Below are 20442 nucleotides of genomic sequence, written 5' to 3' on the forward strand. Positions count from 1 at the left end.
CCACTACGTGTCATTTGTCCTTGACGTGTTGAAATTTTGGAGTAAGAGTGCATTATCTGCTCATGAACATGCAGCAATTCTTTGCAGGCAGTCGTCACACAAATAGACATCTTTGATTAAAAGGATTAGGACAGGTGGGCTTAAACAAACACAACCTTTAATCAAATCGGGCAGAGTTGGGCACAATCGATTGTGCAAGCGTTCCCAAACACATAGACAAGCACACATGAAAACCCCGTTTCCTTGTTGTAGATCAGTGCACAAAGCTCCTATGAAATACACAGAAGCAAGTATATGATAGTTTGGTGGCTCTTCAAACATGTCAACTCAGGCATGGACAGTAAATTTTATTAAAGGGATTCACTTATTATTTCCCTCAGAGTTTCGAGGTTCAGATTCAAATCTTGATACTGTTGTGCGTGCTCTTGTAAAGGCTGACGTGCTAAAGAAAATGGATGGTTGCATGTACATTTTTTTTTCATTTATACTAAAGGAAAACTTTTTAAAAAAATTATCATTATCACCAACGGCTTTTTAGGGTGGTTCGTGGCATCCATTTTGACTGAAGCTACCCTAAACATGACTTGTAAAGGGATACAAAGATCCCTCGCATCGATACCTTAGGGTAGATTCCACTCTGATAACAAGCTTAGTTACAGTAGATCACTACAATCATTGTACAAGCATGATGTGGAGGTATGACATTTGTATTGTTTTTTTCACAAATTATAATGGTATTGTATGGAAGTAAATCTGTGCCACCAGGACTTGAATTTGGAATGCCACAGAAAACAGGATTTGAATTACAAATCTCAAGTGATCACATTTTCAATAGTTGTATTTCAGTGTAACTTTTCAATGTTAACAATTCAACTGGCCACAATTCGCTGTCTGTCTTAGTCACGTGACGTCACATACTAAGAAAGCGTTACTGGATTGGCAGGCTGTTTGGTTCTGATCTGAAGTAACCCTGCCTGGGGGCACAGATGGTGAATTTTAGACATTTCAAATTCAAATCCTGGTGGCGCATATTTACTTCCATAGTGTTGTCATTGTATTTTAAAACAAAAGTTTATTAATTTGGCAATCTCATTTCAGAATGCACAATTATTTACATGTATTGTATGGATGATGGGCCTACTACATCTATTGAGGAACAAAAAGTTTTGCTGTGTTATACATTCTATTTAATATTATCATTAATATTTAATATAGTCGATACTAGATGTGGGCTGCAGGGTGGATAAGCTGGAAAAGCGTTTGCTTCACAGTTCTGAGGACCCGGATTCGATCCCTGTGTGGAGTTTGCATGTTTTCCCCGTTCCTGCGTGGGTTTTCTCTGGGCACTCCGCATTCCTCCCACATCCCAAAAACATGCAACATTAACTGGACACTCTAAATTGCCCCTAGGTGGGATTGTGAGTGCAGCCATTTGTCTCGATGTGTCCTGTGATTGGCTGGCAACCAGTTCAGGGTGTACCCCGCCTCCTGCGCGTTGACAGCTGGGATAGGCACCAGCACTCCCTACTACCCTTGTGAGGATAAGTGGCAAAGATAATGGATGGATGGAGGTCCCATAACATGCAATTTTCCCCAGATCCATTTTGGAGGGTTTGTTATGTATGGCTTTCTGCAATAAGTTAACAAAGGCATTAAAAAATAAAAAGCCAACCAGAACATCTGAACTTTGTTGAGGGTTAGTAAAGGCCCTATAAAAAGAGCCATCACATGAAGCCTGAAATTGGAATAGGGGTGTGTAGACGTGTTATATGTACTGTAAAACAAGGAAAAAAGTTATTTTTTTAATCATTGTTATAACTATGTAATTAGATCTCAGTCTCAATGTTAAGTATGAAACCATGGGAGCATTTTACAAGTGTAAAATTTAGACACATTTTGAGTGCTATGGAAGTACAAGGTTTGATTTGTCCAATTCTGCTTCTGCTTGCTAGTTCTACACCCACTTATTGGCAATAAGCAAAGCAAAGCAAATGTATTTGTATGGCGCATTTCATACATGAGGTAACTCAGTCTGTTTTACATGATTAGAGGCATTTGAAAACAAAGAGATAAAACGTTTAAAACGGGATAAAAACAGTAAAAATGACAAACAAAATACAAAAACAAGTAAAATGATCAAAAAGCGGGTATATTCTAAAAAGCATGATAAAAAAGAAACGTTTTCAACTGGATTTAAAAACATTCACACTTGGGGCTGACCTCACCTCTGTCCAATAGATATATTTGCAATTTTCTTTTTTTTTCAGGAGACTCATTTTCTCTCTCATACTTTCAGTAAAGCTCCTGAAGCCCAAGGTCACAGGTCAAAGAAAAGAAAATGGAAAGAAGGATTACCATATGTCTTTCGAAAGTACAATATTATTAAGTACTACAGTATATTTCGTATTTGTTCTGAATAGGGGTCACGGGGCAACAGAATGTGAACCCAGTTGACTTTGCATATTATAGACCAAAATCAGTGAGTTCGTATGTGACAGTAAAACTACATTTTTACTTAAAAAAAAATCCTAGTTAAGTAGAGGAGTTGAATAAGTACTTCTACTTCGACTTTTTTTTTTTTACACAGGTATTTATATTTTAACCTAAGTGCAGAGTGTGAGTACCTTGGCCACCTCTGAAAATAGGACGTTGCGGCGTTACTTGAGTATAGTACAATACAATACAGTACAGTACAGTCGTCTTGTTCACAAGTACTGTCATCCCTTGTAGAGTACTTGTGCGCGTACTTGTGAAGAAGGCGCCTGTCTCTTTAACTGGCGGGTCGACGTAGCCGTGTAGCGCGCATGCGCCGGAAGTAGCTGCCGCAGACAGCAGCGGCGGCGGCGGCGGCGGCAGCAGTGATTCGGTAGCGCGCGGCGACGGGACTAAATCTGTCCGTTTCGAACCATGGCGACCGACTAAACGATGCCTTTCGCAGAGGTTGACGGAGAGTAAGTAGTCGTGCCTTTGCTTCGCGGCGTTCGTGCCTTCCCGTCGGTGACACCGCCGCCACATTCGGGCGTACGCGTATTTGAGAAAAGGCGAGGAGGAAGAGAGGGCAACAATGGACCGTGTACGTTTTAGACGTGCTAGGTTAGCTAGCCTGGAGCTGGCCACTCAGCTGGCACTCTTAGGACGAGCAACCTGCGGCTTTGTGGCTCGTCTTTCCGTCTCAGGGGCTCACGGTGAGCCGAATTTCAGCTCGCATTGCGTTCATGCTAGAAGCAAAGCGGCATTAAACGAAACCGGTTCTTTGATTGTTATTATTAATATTATTAAGACGCTTAGCTTGTTCTTGTGACAACAGTTTTGGATTTACGACCATTTTCCTACAAAATCATCCTTATTCATATTTATTCCGTTGTGCCCCGGGGCGTCCTATTTGGTTAAAGTTGCCACTGCTCCCCGTGTCAAGGCTTTTATTTCACCAGAATGAAGTTGTCGCTTGGTAGCTCCTCTGTTAACTGTTCACTGCAATGATGTTGATGGGCTAGTGAGAAGGCTTTTTATCCACCTGCGAAGGCAAGTGTTAAAGGTGATAACAAAAGGTTGACGTCACCCGGCCGCACAAATCCGACCTCGGAGGTAGAGTGGAGAGTGAAGAACAAGACGACGACGATGTAGTATGTGAGGAGCAGCCCTTTTTTCTTCTTCTACCACAGCGTTTAATGGTCTATGTCTGGACAGGAGAAGTCTGACCATGATCACATTTCGGGTATCCTAAGGGCGCACTTAACTAATGGGATCCTATCGATGTTTCTGCCCCCTCCGAGTCTGATCTTTGCACGGCGGAATGTTAATGCCGTGGCTGTTGTATTTATTTGTTTGTTTATTTATGTATTGGTCCGCTGTGAGTCATGTTTTATTGAAATGTCGTGGTCCGGCGTTATACCTAAAACTGGACTATGGTTGAATAATGCAGAGGAATGCGTTCTGTATGGTGAAATGTTTGAACTGTTTGTGTGCGTTGACCTCAATGGATATTTGGTGTGGTCAGTTAAAAAGAATCATTTTCTAGTAGAATAAAAGTTTTTTTTAAAATACATTTTTGGCAGGATCTGTGCAGAGATAGTACCTGACCTTACTTGTCCAAAAGTACACTTTCGCAACACAACTTTCTCCACTTACATTTTCCAAAGAGCAGATGATTAAATTTCAGTGTGTCGTCGGGGAAACTCAGCCCCCCGGACTGTGTGTAATTATCGAGTAGAAGGAAACCTTTTTGCATCGGGGTGCTACGTTTCCCAGCGCAATGAAGATTAGTTAGGTCTTAGAAACAAATGACTTTAAGGCCTCTCCCATCTGGAATGTGCTCTACTGTCACACCGACCACGATTAAGCCTTTACAATAGATTTGTGATGTTGACAAGCCTGTGAACCTTGAACTGTGTCATATTTGTGTTTCAGTTTTCACAAATTTGACTAATCACAGATGTTTTGGGGAAAAAATATTTGCTGGACAACTCAGTCGCCATTTTTGTGTTGAGGCCAAAGGAACTACAATATTATTTTTGCACCATCTGGTGGCTCATAGTTACAGATTTGTGCTATTTGTGTTAGTGCTTGGTCCCTATACCCCATGATTAACAGGGACTCACTGTACAGGACGTGAAACTTCAAAGGTCGAGCATGATTGATTTCGGGAACCTTCAATTTAATTAACAAATTTTCCATAGGAAGTGGAGCAATGGGAATTGGAGGAGGTTGTATTTAAAAAAAAAAAAAAAGTGGATAGGATACATAATGTTAACACAGTGTTAACAAGAGGTAACCAATAAAGTAAACAAACTCTTCCCAGAGGTTCTTGGTAATGACGGTTTTGTGCGTACGCTAGGGGCCTAACTGAAATGTAGAAGCAAGGTGGAAAAAAAAGTGCCACAATCCATTATTTACAGAAGTAATAATTGCTGCAGAGTAGCTATTTCTTTGGGGGGAAAAAAAAAAAAAAGAAAAATCCAGTCCCCAAATATCAAACAATGAATTGAAAACCAATAAGTATGGCAGTAAATGAGTTTCTTCTAGTTCCACAGGACCACATATTCGTATACCGCTGCTGCACAAATTGCTTCTTTTACTGCATACCCTTTGAAACATTGTAGAACCTTCCGTATTTATTTTATTTTTTTTAAACTTACAATAGAAGCTACCCAGTCACCTGACTAGCGCTCAGCGCTTGCTGAGTTGCTGCCTTTTCAGCATCTACAGTTTGACTTGCTTGCTTTACTTATGGCCACTTGTGATCATGTCCTAGCTCAGTGTTGCATCATTGGTGACTTGCATAACACTAGAATACTCTGCAACCATGGATGCTTCACGAAGGAAAGTAAGTCAGTTCACTTAACACCGCTCCCCTTGAAGTCATTACAAAATAACCCCCCCCCCTCAAAAAAAAGGAAAATACCAGACTTGTGCTTGACAGGTTTTGTATTAATTCCACCCACGACCCCTGCTAAAAGACAAACACATTTTAGCTCGCCCCCCAAACACGGCCGTGAGGCTTTCCAACTTCGGTTTACTCTGATTCGTGCGTTGCTCGTCACCTATAAAGCTAGCAGACGAGCCTGAATGTCAGGATCACCTGGATCATTTGTTCATGTCACACTGGTCAACACGGTAGAAAATGAGTGCGCTCCACCAAAGGGAAATTGCACTCGTTCATGAGTATGTGCTGACTTTGACCTGTCACCACAAACTGAGAGTCTTTGCCTTGAGGGCAGAAAAGCAAGTTTGCCTTTAGGCTTTCCTGCCAGCTGCTGACAAATGTGTTGGAATGTATTGATTTACAGTGTAGGCAGAAGAGGCACATTTTGTTTTTAAAGTGCCGCATCTTGGCTTTTTTTGGCCCTGCTGGTGTGTGCATACAAGGATTCATAAAAATAAGTATGTATCGCATGCCAAGCCTTAAAACATTTGTCATGCAAAATCTTATCAGCTTCTGAAATTTGTTACCTGATATCCAAACAAAATTATGTATGATGAACCTTTACCTCCATGCGGTTAGTATTAAACATGACTTATGAGTTTCTAGAGATTTTGTAGGTGATTTTTTTTTTTCAATGTTTTATGTTCTAGTCTACTGTCACCTTTATGAAATTTATAAAATCAATAGAATTTTAACATTCCTACACAAATTAACCACAGCTTTGTGTTTAAAACAGTAACATGTTAATCTTTTTCTTCAAACCAGATCATGCTCGTCTCAACTGTGAAAATAAGTAAACCACTGACACACAAAGTTTAAGATGATATTGTGTGATTAACTTTGGCGTGTAAAGGATGGCAACAAGGAGGAGGATTGAGTTTTTATATCGTCAGTCAGTCAGCATATTTTTCCAAATGTAATGGGAATACTTATAAAAAAAATCATACTTATTACAAATTTAACAAGATTTCCATACGAGAAACTGTACACAAGAGGGGCCAAAAAATAACCTTCTCATGAACAGACCACCTTGGCAGGGGTAAATATTGCATATGGGCGAGCTACTTCTTTAGCTCACTTGAGCGGAATGCTGAGAGCAATGAAGAGAGCACTATGTGAATCCACACGCATCTTTCCAAATGCTAAATTGACTGGATTGAACTAGGAGCGACCTATGATTGCTCTCACAAAGTCAAAACAATTGTTCTTGAGTGGCTCCCATTTAAGACCACATGCTTTATGTTGCAGAAGGTCCTGCACTTGTCAGCAGAACAATTTGGTGCACACTGCAGTAATAAGAGGATATCAAAGCCTTACTTTATTTCTGAGACCTCCAGGAAAGAGTGAATAACATATCAGAAGGGTACAAGGAGTGTCGAGAACGTTGCAGTCACACGGAGCTCATTAAATACCAATGATTAGTTGCTGTCATATCCCCCCCCCCCTATAGTTGCCTGAAACAGCCCGGCTAACTAGCATGTCTTTTTTGGAACGAGCCCGATGGAAGAAAATTTGAATTGGAAATGTGCAACTAGGCTCTCTCCCCAATCCTCATTTCCCTGTAGGGGCCAGCGGATGTTAAATCTCTAGCAGGTGTTGTCTGTGAATTTTATGTGCATATATAGGAGATTTTTATTTTCTGCACCTTGGTAGTTTTTGAAGAGCAGGTTGTCCCCTTAATACCTTTTTCCTGTATTTTCTCAGCTTTTTATGGGATTGCGGTATCAGGTACATAGCAGATGTTTGGTTGTTTTTTGGGGGCAACAGTGTGAGGGTCAAAAACAGGTCAGGGAGTTAAAAAAAAAAAAAAAAAAAGTGGCAGCGCATTATCCTCGCAAATGGGGTGTCGTGGTCACCGTGGCCCAGTTGTGCTTGAGCCTGAGAGCAAGGAAATGACCTGCTGGGCTGTGGGGTCATATGGCATTTGCTTTATGTTTGGCCAAATGACTTGGGCACTCACTATGCCTACTTTGAAAATGACTTCCTGTCCAATGCATGCTGGTGTTTTTTATTTTTTTTTTTAAATTCTGTTCTGCGAGGATTAGCATGTTAGCAGGTGGATTTTAATTAGGGCAAAAAAAAAAATCTCTTGCCTTGCTTGGTAGATTGCTAAATCAACAAACCTGAAGCCCCAAGCCAGGGAGGGATGAAACTGAACACCCAAGACCAAAGAGGGCTTTTAGCAATTGTTGTGTGTTCATCTCGAGGGCAATCGTGGAAGAATGCCTGCCACACTGTGACATTCACAACAGAAACAACCATAGCAGCGGGAGGCACGAGGGCATCTCGGTGTGATCAGCCTCGACGGAGTCACTGGAGACAACAGAGCTGTTTATCAGCCTCCATCAGCAGCAGAGGAGCAGGCCAGATGCAGCTATCTGTTTATGGCACAAGATAAGGCCGTCTCAATCAGATCACTGAGCCTCTCCACCCCCAAAACTACGCTCACGTAAGAGACAGCAAGGCGAGCCCCATATTACGTTCTAGGCAGCACTAATAAATATCATTATTGTGTCTGCTGCTGCAGTTTTCCAGTGTTGTTGCCAAGCGTACATATCAGGGCATCATTAGCTGGAGTTACCGAGGCTCTGAGGGTGACCCAGTCTGTAGGGTCACAAAGAATGCCGTAACCAAGCACCAGTAAAGCTCCGGCTGGTGGTCTCACACACATAAACACAGTTCATGTCATACTTTGCACAAATGTTAGATAAAGCTTCCAGAGGATTAGAAGAAGGGGGAGGAAATGTAAAAGGCTCTTGGCTAATTAGGCTTTATTTTTAATATTTCAAACTCTTTAAGACTCTGTTTGTGAGTCTTTTTTTTTTTTTTTTTTTTTTTTGGCACAGGCTTCACAGGCACAATAACAAATATCTGGATTTGTTATAAAATAGAACTTATGGAAGACCAGATTTTTCATTGGAAGTTTAGTTGCATCACTTGATTTGGAATTTGATTACTTTTTTTTAATTATTAAATTCACTTGTGTTAGCAGCAATAAGCCTGAGCTATTCACACAAGTGATATTTTTAGCAAAATCTGTGAGGCTGGTAAATAAGGATGGCCAATGATTGTTTCATTCATTAATCATTGCTAATATAATGTGGAAATGGTGAAATGCTATCATCACTAATTATTGTATTCCTTACATTACCAAGTATGAATTATGTTTATTTGCCCTCTGGATGAATGACTTTTTTTATTTCTATGTTGTTATGTTTCTCTATATACACAGTTGAAGAGAGAAGTTTACATACGCTGTGCAAAAACATTTATTTTTTTGTCTCACTGTCTGAAGTCAAATCTGTCTAAACTTCTCCTGATTCAAGTCATTCAGGATCACCAAAATTATGTAACTTTGTTAAATGCCAAAATGGAATTTCTTACAGAATTTTTTTTTTTTTTTGAGGTCAAAAGACTACATACATTTTCTTTGTATGGAGTAGCATTTCTTTTGCACTAGATGACTTGGGTCAAGCATTTTGGTTAAACGTCCACAACCTTCTACTGTACTCTGCCGGAATCGTGGCCCATTCCTAATGGCAGAACTGTTGTGACTGAGTCAGGTTTGTCAGTTGACTTGCTCGTACACACCTTTTCAGATCTGACCACAAATTTGCAATGGGATTAAGATCAGGGCTTTGTGATGACCACTGCAAGACTTTGACTTCGTCATCCTAAAGCTGCTTTTCAAACATTTTGACAGTATGCTTCGGGTCATTGTCCGTTTGGAGGAACTGTTTGCCCCCAAGTTTTAGCTTCCCAGCTGATGTTTTGTGACGTTTCCTTAATATCTCCATGTCGTGTTCTTTCTTCATGATGCCGTCTATTTTACGAAGCGCTCCGGTTCCTGCTGTAGCAAAACAGCCCCACAACATGATGCTGCCACTTCCATGCTTCACAGTTGGCATGATGTTCTCATGTCTCTAGAAGTTAAGATCTGTCTTGTCTTTTGGCAAACTGTAATCTCTTTTTTTTTTGTGTTACTTTAGGAGTGATTGCTTCATTCTCAGTCAGTGGTCTTTAAGCCCATGTCAGTGCAGGACTCGTTTCACTGTAGATAATGACACAAAAAAAATTCTGTCATTATTGTAGTACATAACAAAATTAAATAATATTGGTGATCCTGACTGGGATGACAAAATAATCTAACAATGGTATGTAATCGTGGTTCGTCTCAAAAGGCTTGGCGGGTGGGGCGGCTATGAGGCTATACTGTACCGTCTTAGGAAGCTGTGGAGGCTCCTTTGAGGTGCAGAGGTGAGGAAGTATTTACCTTTTGCCGTGACCCTTCCCTGAGCCTGAGTGTGTGGTTGTATTTTTATTTTTGTGTGCGCATGCAGTGTGCTGGAGAGCAGGCGGCACTTAGAATGGGGCTCTTTATAACCTCCTCAACCTCTGGTCCTGTTTGCACCCGTTGTTGGTCACAGTGAATGGTATCTCCCTGCCTTGAAAAGTTACCAGAGGACATTCCTCCTGTTGTTGGAGAGGGCTCGGTGGTTGTGTTGTGAAAAGCATCTGAAAGGATAGACTCAGATTGTGACCTTCACAGGCTAATCTCTGGCATGTCATTCACTGGGCTGTTTGTAGCAAATGCGGACCGCTCTTCAATAGCCATGAACCCAAGTCAATCGACGTTTAAATTTCGAATGGCATGTTCGACAGTTTTTCTCTACAAGCCTATAAGTTCCGTACTAAATCAGTATTCAAGGCAGACAGTGCTTCTGACAGCTACATTGTTCACGCAGTCTCTCCAGTATTTGAGTGAAACTTGTAGTATCAGCTCTACACCATTCTGAATTACTGGTACTACCAGTGCTGCAAATTGAAAAGCACTTAGTGAGACTGTAAGCATCTGTGCAGAGCTCCAACTAGCCCATGTTGTTTATGTCTCCAGCAAGTGGCGTTTCCTGGAATGTGCAGCGGTGCAGTTGTCACTCCGTGGGGGGGATGCTGGCTCAAATCATGGTTCATAGTTCAACTCTAGTTATTGTTTTGAGAGGGGAGGATCACACTTGATACCAGCATTAACAGGATGTTCTGTTGCAGCATACAAGCAGAGCATTTAGTTTCATGGACTTGAAGATGGTTTAATATGTGAACCTGGGTGGTTTATTCTCTGACCTTTAAGCAAGCTAAGCTTTAAATCTAAAATTAGGGATTTCATAACCTTTACGAGTAGCAACTCGTTCTCATTGGATTGCCTTTTTTGTTCTAGAATAAATATACTTGGCTCTTTTTTGAGGGGTTATGTATTCACCCATCGGCTCTGTTGTCATGTGGCACCTGTATAGGGTTAAGATTTGGGTCAGATCTCTCACAGGAGTCTCAGTGGCCCCTTTTTTTTCCAGGCAGAAGGGACTGACATAGAACATGCCACAGAAAGAGAAACTGTCAGGTTTTTAGGGCTTCTTTTGTCTGACATCTTTCAATGATAAATGATTGGCATAGCTCCTGCCATTTCCACCTTTTGTTTGCACCCTTTCAGTCTCAGAGCAGATAATAAAATTGACCATTATAGAATGTGTAATGTGTTCGCAGCCTGCGAACAAACAAAACCACAAGGCTGTTTACAAAGGAAGCATTGAGTTAGAAAAGGAAAATGTCGACTTTTATCACACCACTGCACAACCATTTTACATTAGTTGGAAAATATCCCCTGAAGTAGTGCTACAGCCAGCCGTACAATGGGATGGAGATGGAAGTGGGGTTGGGGTCCAATTTGAAAGAGAGTCTTAAGTATTCATGTGTAAGGAGTCCTGAGGCAGGTCATGTTGCTGTGTGACAGGCCAGCATTCGTCTTGTCGAGTAGCTCACTTCCCAGGTCTCATTGCAGGGATTTGAGTGTCAGCTTTCTGTAATTAATAGCCAGTAGCCCCCGCAGCCATCACGAGACCAGGTGCTGCCTGGATCTGATCTGGTCTGGTCTGCTCGGTGCAACGCAGTGATGTTTCTCCTTGTATACATATCGGCTGACTGTGTACATAGAAACAAGCAGGTCGTAGCCAAAACAAAGAGAGCTTTAATCATTCCTGTGAATTTTAATGCTGCACTGCTGACTGAAAGCTTATTGGTAAAGGATGTGGTTCGTTTAGTCCACTTTGTGTCAAGCACCATTCCACTCATGTCTTGTGCTGTTTAGCAGAGCTCGTGGCTCTGACAGATTGCCGTCCCGATGGGGAGATTTATCCAGCCAGTACTGCCAAAGGCTCCGACACCATCATTAGGCTTTGATCAGCTGCAGTCTGCGAGAGGAAGAGGAGAGAGTAATATTCTTGATCTAATTACTCTGAGACATTTCAGGCAATGTAATATGTGATTTAACCTCTTCTCAGAGGCTATAAAAGGAAGCTGGGTTAATCTTCCTGGCAACCTCGTTTCCACGCAGGGGAGAGTGCCTTAAATTTCCCTTTCCCATGAAGATGGTAAAAGCCAGTGTGACGGTACAGTTTATGCTCGGAGTGCTTCGAGATTCCTCTGACCTTTCTTTTAATGTGAGCAGCAGTGTTGTGTGGATGTAGATGCTAAAAAATACTGTGTGCATCCTCCAAATAGATTGTTTTGCAGGCCCTTTTGTTTCCCTGCTCCTCTCTTTTCACTCTGCAATGATGTTGCGGAGATTTGATTGAACAAATAGATTGCAACTGAAATAGAGGGCTTTGGGTTAATCAGTCAAACATAGTTAAACAATTCTTTGGACATGAAGAGATTAGTCTTGCCTGCCCTGAGCTCATCAGAGCCCTTTCTCCCAAGCGCCGGCTTGGCTTTTAGGGCCAAGGGCCACAGGCTGTGGCCTTGCCTGCTCCATGGAGAACCACACACTCAGCCCTCAGCATGCTCCATTGCTTCTGAATGCCCCACGACTCTCCTCTCCGCCTTTGTTACCCAGCACAATTGCAGTGATGGATTAGCAAATTAAATGCAGACCTTTCTATTCATGGCCACCCTCTTTGCAAAGTCTTCTCAGGATCAATCCCATACCTATTCTCAGCTCATTAACTGTGTGTATTTTAACTTTCATTGTCAAAAGTATTCCACTGAGCCTCAGCCATCATAAAGTCTTGGGCATCGTTTGTACTCGGGCTTAAATCTTGGACTCTGTGTTCCATTTTTATGACTGTTCTCGCACTGACGGACAGTGACCATGACGTGATAAATGATCGCTGTCATTTTCTCCTCCATGTCTGTAATGGTACAAGGATATGTACCTGCCTTTACCCCCTTTCACAAATCTAAACTCTTCTTGTTGTGTTTATATCTCATGGTTAAAAAGTGGCACAATCTTGTCAACCAATCTTGCTAATCTTCAAATTGATGCACTTGGTACCAGTCAGCAGACCAAACAACAAAATTTAGGAAATACATTTAGAAGCTTTTGCCGTGATTTAGCTAGCTGTACCCAAGTATTAAGAGATTGTATTGCAAATTTATGAGCCCCCTCAAAGAGATTAGAATGAATCTTGCCCGTGGAAGCACTTGTATAAATTAAAACTTTTTTTTTTCCAGTAAAGAAGGCATTGTAAATTCTTCATAATAGAAAGCTAGATAGGTTTTCACTCTTTTGACCTTTTTTGAGACAGTCACGCTAGTGCTAGGAAGTTTGCCTACTTGATGATCTGATTGCCTTCAATGAAAGGGATAAACAGAACATTCTTCCATCCATTTTCCAAGTGCCCGTTATTTTCAAAGCGGTTCCTATTGACTCTGGGTTTTGATTCTGCTGGTTTGTATTTTACCCAGAGATATAGAACACTGTGGGCCTAATTTACTAAGATCCAAAATGGAGGCCGCTAAACTTCGGGGATAATCTCCGGTGGCCGTGTTCCGTACGATCTTCTATCATTACGGTCTTTTTTTCCTATGATCACAAATTAGGGGTGTTTGGAGATTGTGCGTGCTGTTCGCCACGGGTCTAAAAGTGGCGGAAACCACTGTATTTGAAAAGGGTTTTTTCACTTTAAATGATGGTTTGTCACCATAAAAACTTTGGAGGCTGCTGAAAGAACAAATTGAAGTTTCAAGTGTTGGAATTGTAACCATTTGTTGAAGATAAGCAAACATTTTTACTCAGTTATTCAAAGGAAATCCATTCCGCCTATAATTGTGGGGAAGCCCGCAACCTGAGAAATGCCATGTTTTGTTTCATTCACGCGTTGCGTGCCCTTTTGCACCTGGCTTTCAAACACTGTATTCAAAGATGCAAAATCAGTCATTGCAATTTCTCAGGTTTCAAAATTCACACTGCACGTGCTGAGTTAATGTACTGTATTTGCTTACACTCCAGCAATTTTGCATATTTCTCCAGACACAATTCCGATTGCCACAGCCAGTTAGATTAGCTTCTGCATATGTTAGCGTGAGTAATCAACTCTGCGTCCCTGTTGTCATGTGAAAACCTTACATAAATCATGCCCTTAGTGTTTTGATAACGTTCAAAAAAGAAGTGCAATGTCCTGACCTGCATTGATAGGAGCGTGTGATGGACGTCAGCATTTCACAGAATTACTTGGAAAATGGATGGATGGATGGATGGTCACAGCCCAATGTGTGAATGTTTATCCAGCTTATATTACAATATTAAGCATTCATTCTCCATCATTTAAACTGAATTCCATATTACAAATAACAAAAGTATTAAGTATTTACTGATTTGTTGCGATAGGCTCCTGCAGTCCCCGGAACCCTTGTGAACATAAGCGACTTGTAAAATGGATGGATGGATGGATGGATGAATGAGTTGTCCCAACAATTGATACACCAATAAAATATTCACTGCCACATTTCAGTTTCATGCCGTAATTTTCCATGAAGTTTTTAAGCTGCTTTTTGTCTATTTCCTGCTTGGAGTTAGAGCAGGCTGATCCTGTCTCCCTCTCCTCTTTCCCCTCAGTCCCTCCTCCGCTCTTGTTTGGAGGGTAGACCACTGTGCTCTGAAGAGACCCCAATTAGTAGGACTAGCGGGCCTCCTGAAGGTCACTCCATCCCAAAGCAATGGTGTGGGAACAGAAGTGTTCTGGGAGGTACAGGAATGGTCCTGAGTTATGTCTCTGAGAGTCTCAGCCGGATTTAGAACACAATAAGCACTTTTTCACTATACAGCAAACTTTGTTCCCCCCCCCCCCCCAGACCCTCATACTAAGAAGGCACAGACATGTGACCATATCTTCAGGATCCATTTGTCATTAGCTCCAAAGTCTCCTACTTTATCAACCCCTGTCTCGTGTCGGCTATCTCGGCCTGATTGATGGCGCTGTCCTTATTTGCAAGGAATGGGGGTCGATGGCAAAAATTCGCTGCTGGGTGCATTAATGCGCCGTTCAATTGCATAGACCTTTGCGCATACCTCATCAGTCTTGATGGTCACTGGAGATGTGTGATGCAAAGAAGTATGAGAGTGGGATATGTAAAGGAGTTTTATCAGTTGAACTAACTCTATTACTCATGTGACTGATTAGTCTCACAGGGGAGAAGCAATTATTATTTAGTTAAGCTTCCTCTATTCAGCCCACAACACACTAAGTTGTTGTGTACTACTACTTCTTCCTGTTCCATACATTTAAAAAACAAAACAAGATTAAATTCAAAAATATTTAAAAGCAAAAATGTTTTGGATTACACCAGTTTGTTTCAGAAGCCATTACAAAAATGTGCTTTGATTTCCACGTTGTGATTTTTGTCTGGCTATTAAATCTGTGGTTGTGAATAAGTCATAATTCCAGTGCCATGACAACGCCATTACACAACTGAGCACTTGTGTGGGCCCATAGTTCAACAGACTGAGGGCCCACAGAGAACCAGATGTTCCCTTGCAGACACAGAGGTGAGATGTTTGCCATGCTTGGCCTGTTTTTGCCTCCCTTTCCACAGAGTTACTGGTTGGCTGACCGTTGCCGGATGACCACCACCAGCGTCTGTTGGCGGACGAGCCGAGGGCTGTGAGGCACCCTCAACAAATGGGAGATTGAGGAGAGAACCACAAATCTCATGTGATTGGCCATTGGCAGAAGGAGCACATGTTGCATACAAGCACAGAAAAGATCACTTTTATTCTATGCACGGGAAAACTGGTTGGGTGTGGCTGCAGGCTAGACTGAATGTCAGAGCTGCCACGGAGGCGGCTGACCTTACCAACCTTACGTAGGCATAGGAAGGGGCCAGATCAGCATTTACTGAACACACGCAGAACAGGATTTTAAAATTGGGGGGTCATAGCTGCAATTCCCAGTATAGCAAAACATTTTGCCCAGTTCTCAACGAAAACCCACCTCACTTGCTAGGGGATAATTAAACTACATAAAGCGAAGATTGGAGAAATTCTCAACGGGGGGCCCTAATAAATCTCCCTCTCCCAACCTTTTAAAACACTGGTATTTTTTTTTTTTTTTTTTTTGGGGGGGGGGTTGTAAATTTTGCCACTTTTAGGTTTGGTAGTAAAAATCAGCGCAAATTCATTTTTACCACTACCTAAAATCACCCCAGCTGTCCTCACAAACAAATCAGAGTTAGTTAACTCTAGGTCACAAATATGGGTCTGGAAAGGACTTTAGACTGGGCAGGACAGCTTTCCCTGTTAAATTAGTACGTATGTCAATAAGAAAGAACTGGAAATAGAGGTGGTCTGTGGGTTGTTTGTCTCCAAGTCTGTGTGGGAGAGAGACTTGTGGGAACAGCTGCTTTTGATAAAGTTTTCTTTATGGAGGACTCAAAGCTGAGACAAGCTGTGGGAACACCTGGATGGGAGGGTAAATTGTACATGAGGCAGTGGCGGTATCAGTTCTGGTTTTGGATCTCTACCAAGCGAAATGCACACAAATAGACACGCACACACTTCGGATGTGAAAGCATAGCCCCGAATCCCAATCAACAACACTTAACGAAGCTTTTCTCTTTCTCCCTATAATCACAAGCTCAATTTGTCACAGGGTGTCCAATTTCTCGTAAGCGCTTTGACTGAGCAATGCAAAGGATGTGTGAGTAGAAACACAAAATGGATGCACCTGCTAACAAATGAAAACATCGCCGTCTTAATTTGGCTTTGCACTGCCACCTGGAAAAATTCTACAGCTCTTTAGCTGTACGCATGTTGTATCGGATGAACAAGGGTAAAGACTACCTAGTTCATTTGAACAAGCTATGAAGTTTGGGTCCATTTCAGGGTGACACATTTTGGGAATTACCAGTAAAAGCAGAAACATGCTTGATACTTGTTCCTGTTGAAGTTCAGTAAAACATTTTTCAATGTACAGTAGGTGGGAGAGTAATTCCCAAAGAAAGAATCCAAGATTGTGGAGAGCATCTTCGGATGAGGAAAATATATACAAACTCCATATTTGGAATTCATACGTCTATTTGTCTAGATCTTCTCGTTATGCCTACATTGCACTGCAATTATGCAATTCACATCAGAACATTCAAGTTGTAAACAAGCTTATAAGACATCCGTCTGAAGTGTCTTGATTATATCACACAGATTTCCCGCACGTGCACTTCGACATTCATGGCAGCATAACATCCGTTTGTTAATGTTGTTCTGACTGATCATGCCCTACCAAACCCCCACAGTCTGGCATCTGACACCATGTGACTCAGCTCATTGTTGTCTAGTGTGACCCTAACTGTGACATATAATCATCACAATTATTTTGCTTGACATTGAAATCATGATTAATAAACATGATTATTGGTTGATTTCAATCCAACTTTTCAACTACCAAAACTTAACTTTAAATATAAACTTGAAAGAGAAATGAGAGTGATGTCTGTCAAAAAATATTCATTATTCTGGTATTAAGCAAGTAGCAATCATTTTGGTCATCCTAATTTACCGTAATTTCCGGGCCAACAGAGCCCACCTGATTATAAGCCTCACCCGGTACATTTGTAAAGGAAATGCCATTTGGTACATACATAACCTGTACGCGTGTAAAAGCCGCAAGTACCCACATTGAAACACGAGATATTCACAAATAAAGATGGTAGACTGAAAGAGTTTTCAAAGATTTAATACCTTCACTTATCTTAACATAGCAACAACACGGTAGCACGAACAGGGCTGTAGCGTGGTGCTAACGCAAGCGCGGCGCTAACAAGGCCGGTTAAAAAAAACATACTGGTAAAAATCACTGAGACATGGCACTAACAAAGCAGCAACATGCTAGCGCGGCGCTAACAGGGCCGGTTGGGGAAAAAAAAAGCATACTGGTAAAAGTCACTTCCTCGGCACATATATTAATTTCACCAGTCTCTTTCTTACCTTTTCCGCTCGCATAAATTAGCCGTATCACAGCATAAGCCGCAGATTCAAAGAGTGTGGAAAAAAGTCGCGCCCTATAGGCCGGAAATTACGGTAACCTTAAACAGTAAAAGTTTAGTTTGATTTCATGCCGGACATAAAAAAAACAAAACGTTTCTTTTTATACTGTCGTGACAAGTCGTCCCAATGCTTTTTTTGCCATGACTGCATCTGCTGTACCTGCTTTGCGGGCCTGAACCGCTTATTGATATATAAGGGTGCAGTTCATTCATGGAGTGACACACTTACCTTAAAATGAAACTTGGTTAATGCATCCCGTTTTTCATAGATCACGAACATATCGACGCATATTATTACAGTATATTTACGTTTACTTCAGCGTTTGTGTGTGTTATATGAAGGTAAATTCTTCCTGATGTAATGGTAATTTCCCAGCCCATATATAGGTTTTTAGATTCCCCCCACCCCCATTAAATTTTCTAACCCACTTATCCTCACAAGGATCGCGATAGTGCTGGAGCCTATCCCTGCTAACATTGAGTGTTATCATTAAGATGGGTTCTGAAAGCAAGTGTCTTGTAATTTCAATATACAGTTTGTGGAATTATTTTTGTGAAGTTTAGTTTTACAGTAAACCGCAACTGATGTGTCACAAAACAACTTCAAGCACAATTCTTAGGGATAATAACATAGGTCATAAGCTTGCTGCAAGCAACACAGGCTGGAATCAGGGTGCTTTTACAAAGTAGAAATTTATTAGTTAATCATTTTTCTTCTATTATAATTTTCTATGATTGTGAGAATCCAAAATCACAATTGCATTGTGATTAATTGGCCAGCCCTACAAGTAGGATTAAAGAAGTTCACGGTTTACGATTTTAAACTGGTTGAATATGAAAAACTGTTGCTATTATAGCTTCCAGTTGTAGTTATTGTTAATATTGTATTTAGCATCCAACAGAGTAGTATTCCGTTTCTATTCAATGATGCAGCACATGTGCAGTAGGACAACAACTCATTGATGTCCAAGAATAATTTTCCCTCGAGGACAATGAAGTTAATCCTGATCCTGAACATTAGCGATAGCATCAGCATTCATCACTGACGGAGAAGGGTGTTATTGGACTCGCATAATACTTGAAAGTCATTATGGTGAAGTAAAAACAGGTGACTTGTAAACAGATTAGACGGTAGAGTAGATGGATGTCTCTGTTTAGCATGCTAGCAGTTAGTACCCTCATCCACGCTCAAATATTTGCTGCCTTGCTTTTTGTTCAGATGTATGATAATTGCATATTTTTCTCGTGTGCACGCCAATAATGTCTTTTACCCATGCTTTTTTCAAATGCAGTTATTTGTTCATGTTGTTGCCAGCGAGATCTTCCTGATAGTTATCACAAACGCCAATTTTACTGCATTTCATGTTTATTCCCTGTCATTATTTGTTTTCCACCCTGTGACCAATAACAAAAGAATGCCGTTCTTCGCTGAAACTATGGTGTGGTGTGTGTAATTTTTTATTAAAGGAACATGAACATTTTGGTTACTGCTGTTTACAATTCAATGCAAACAATACATAAGGTTGCACTTTTTGGTCTACAAATTTACGTGCGCAACTGCATACATACAGTATGTAGTAGCAGTTGGGTTTTTTTTTTTTTTTTTTTTAGTTGGTGCCACTGTCTCCATCCGGTTTTGTCAGATGAGTCGGAAAGTTTTGAAGATTGGACATTGAATCCAGTTACTACCATCGTACGGTATGTTTATCTGATGGTTTTGAAAAACTTTTGATTAGAGCTCTGACAATGAAGAAACATGCATGAGAGGCCAGTAGTTGGCACTGTGACTTTTCATAACAAAAAAAAAAAACAAAACTTTTAGTCTTGCTCAAGCATGTGCAAGCAGCTGTTTGGTGCACATGAGGGTTCCAGTGATAACGCTCACACTTGACCAAACAAACTATACTATCACAGGGAGTTCACGTTGTGTGGACATGCCCTTAAATACCTTTTTATCTATGGTGTTTGCTACAATGAGGTGAAAATGCACACTGACTAGGGCTGTCACTATTGAGTATTTTTAGAATTGATGAGTAATTATTCCATCTGATGAATAGAAAGTAATGGGCTAAAAATTAATTGTGTGCTATTTTATTGCAAAATATTGGTTTCCAATTATAGATTAGTATTTGGTATTGTAACCTGATTGATGGGAAACCAAACCAAATGATACTACCTGGGTACAGTACTCATAAATGCTACAAGCTACTTTTTTTTACCATTTTATTAAAATAGTTTTAGCAAACCAAAGTTATTTGTATAGTGCATTTCAAACAAAATAACTCAATGTGCTTTACATGATTAAAAGCATTCAAATACATAACAGAAAAAATTAAAACAGCTTTTAATGAAAGGAATAGCACTGAAAAGTGGAAGTACTCTAAAAAGTATGAACAAAAATTTTTTAATTTGGATTTGGAAACACTCTTGGGGCTGATGTCACCTCTGTTGGCAACATATTCCAATTTTTTGCAACATGATAGCTAAATGCTGCTTCACCATGTTTGCCTTGGACTGCACTCCATTATTACACTTGTCAGTCGACCTCAGAGTCCTACCGTATTTGTATGCGTATGCGTCCGTGCGCCAGCGCGTTCCCAAATCTCCACAGTCGAGCGCGTAAAGTTTGTTACAAGTAGAAATACATAGATATTGGAAGACTTCTCTTATTTTGTGTAGTCTTGCCAATGTTCCCTCAAAGCTGCGCAATT

The 20442-nt window shown here is 40.9% G+C and overlaps 1 protein-coding gene across 1 annotated transcript in view; it reads left to right on the forward strand.

The window, feature by feature from the left end:
- The first annotated feature begins 2814 nt into the window (after nucleotides 1-2814).
- Nucleotides 2815-20442, forward strand: part of fam222ba (family with sequence similarity 222 member Ba) — a 36828-nt gene continuing 19200 nt past the window's right edge. The window contains exon 1 of the mRNA XM_061802758.1: nucleotides 2815-2951. The gene's annotated coding sequence lies outside the window, so the exon portion shown is untranslated. The remainder of the gene's footprint in view (nucleotides 2952-20442) is intronic.

This window comes from Syngnathoides biaculeatus, chromosome 18 (genome assembly GCF_019802595.1).
Source record: "Syngnathoides biaculeatus isolate LvHL_M chromosome 18, ASM1980259v1, whole genome shotgun sequence".
NCBI lineage: Eukaryota > Metazoa > Chordata > Actinopteri > Syngnathiformes > Syngnathidae > Syngnathoides > Syngnathoides biaculeatus.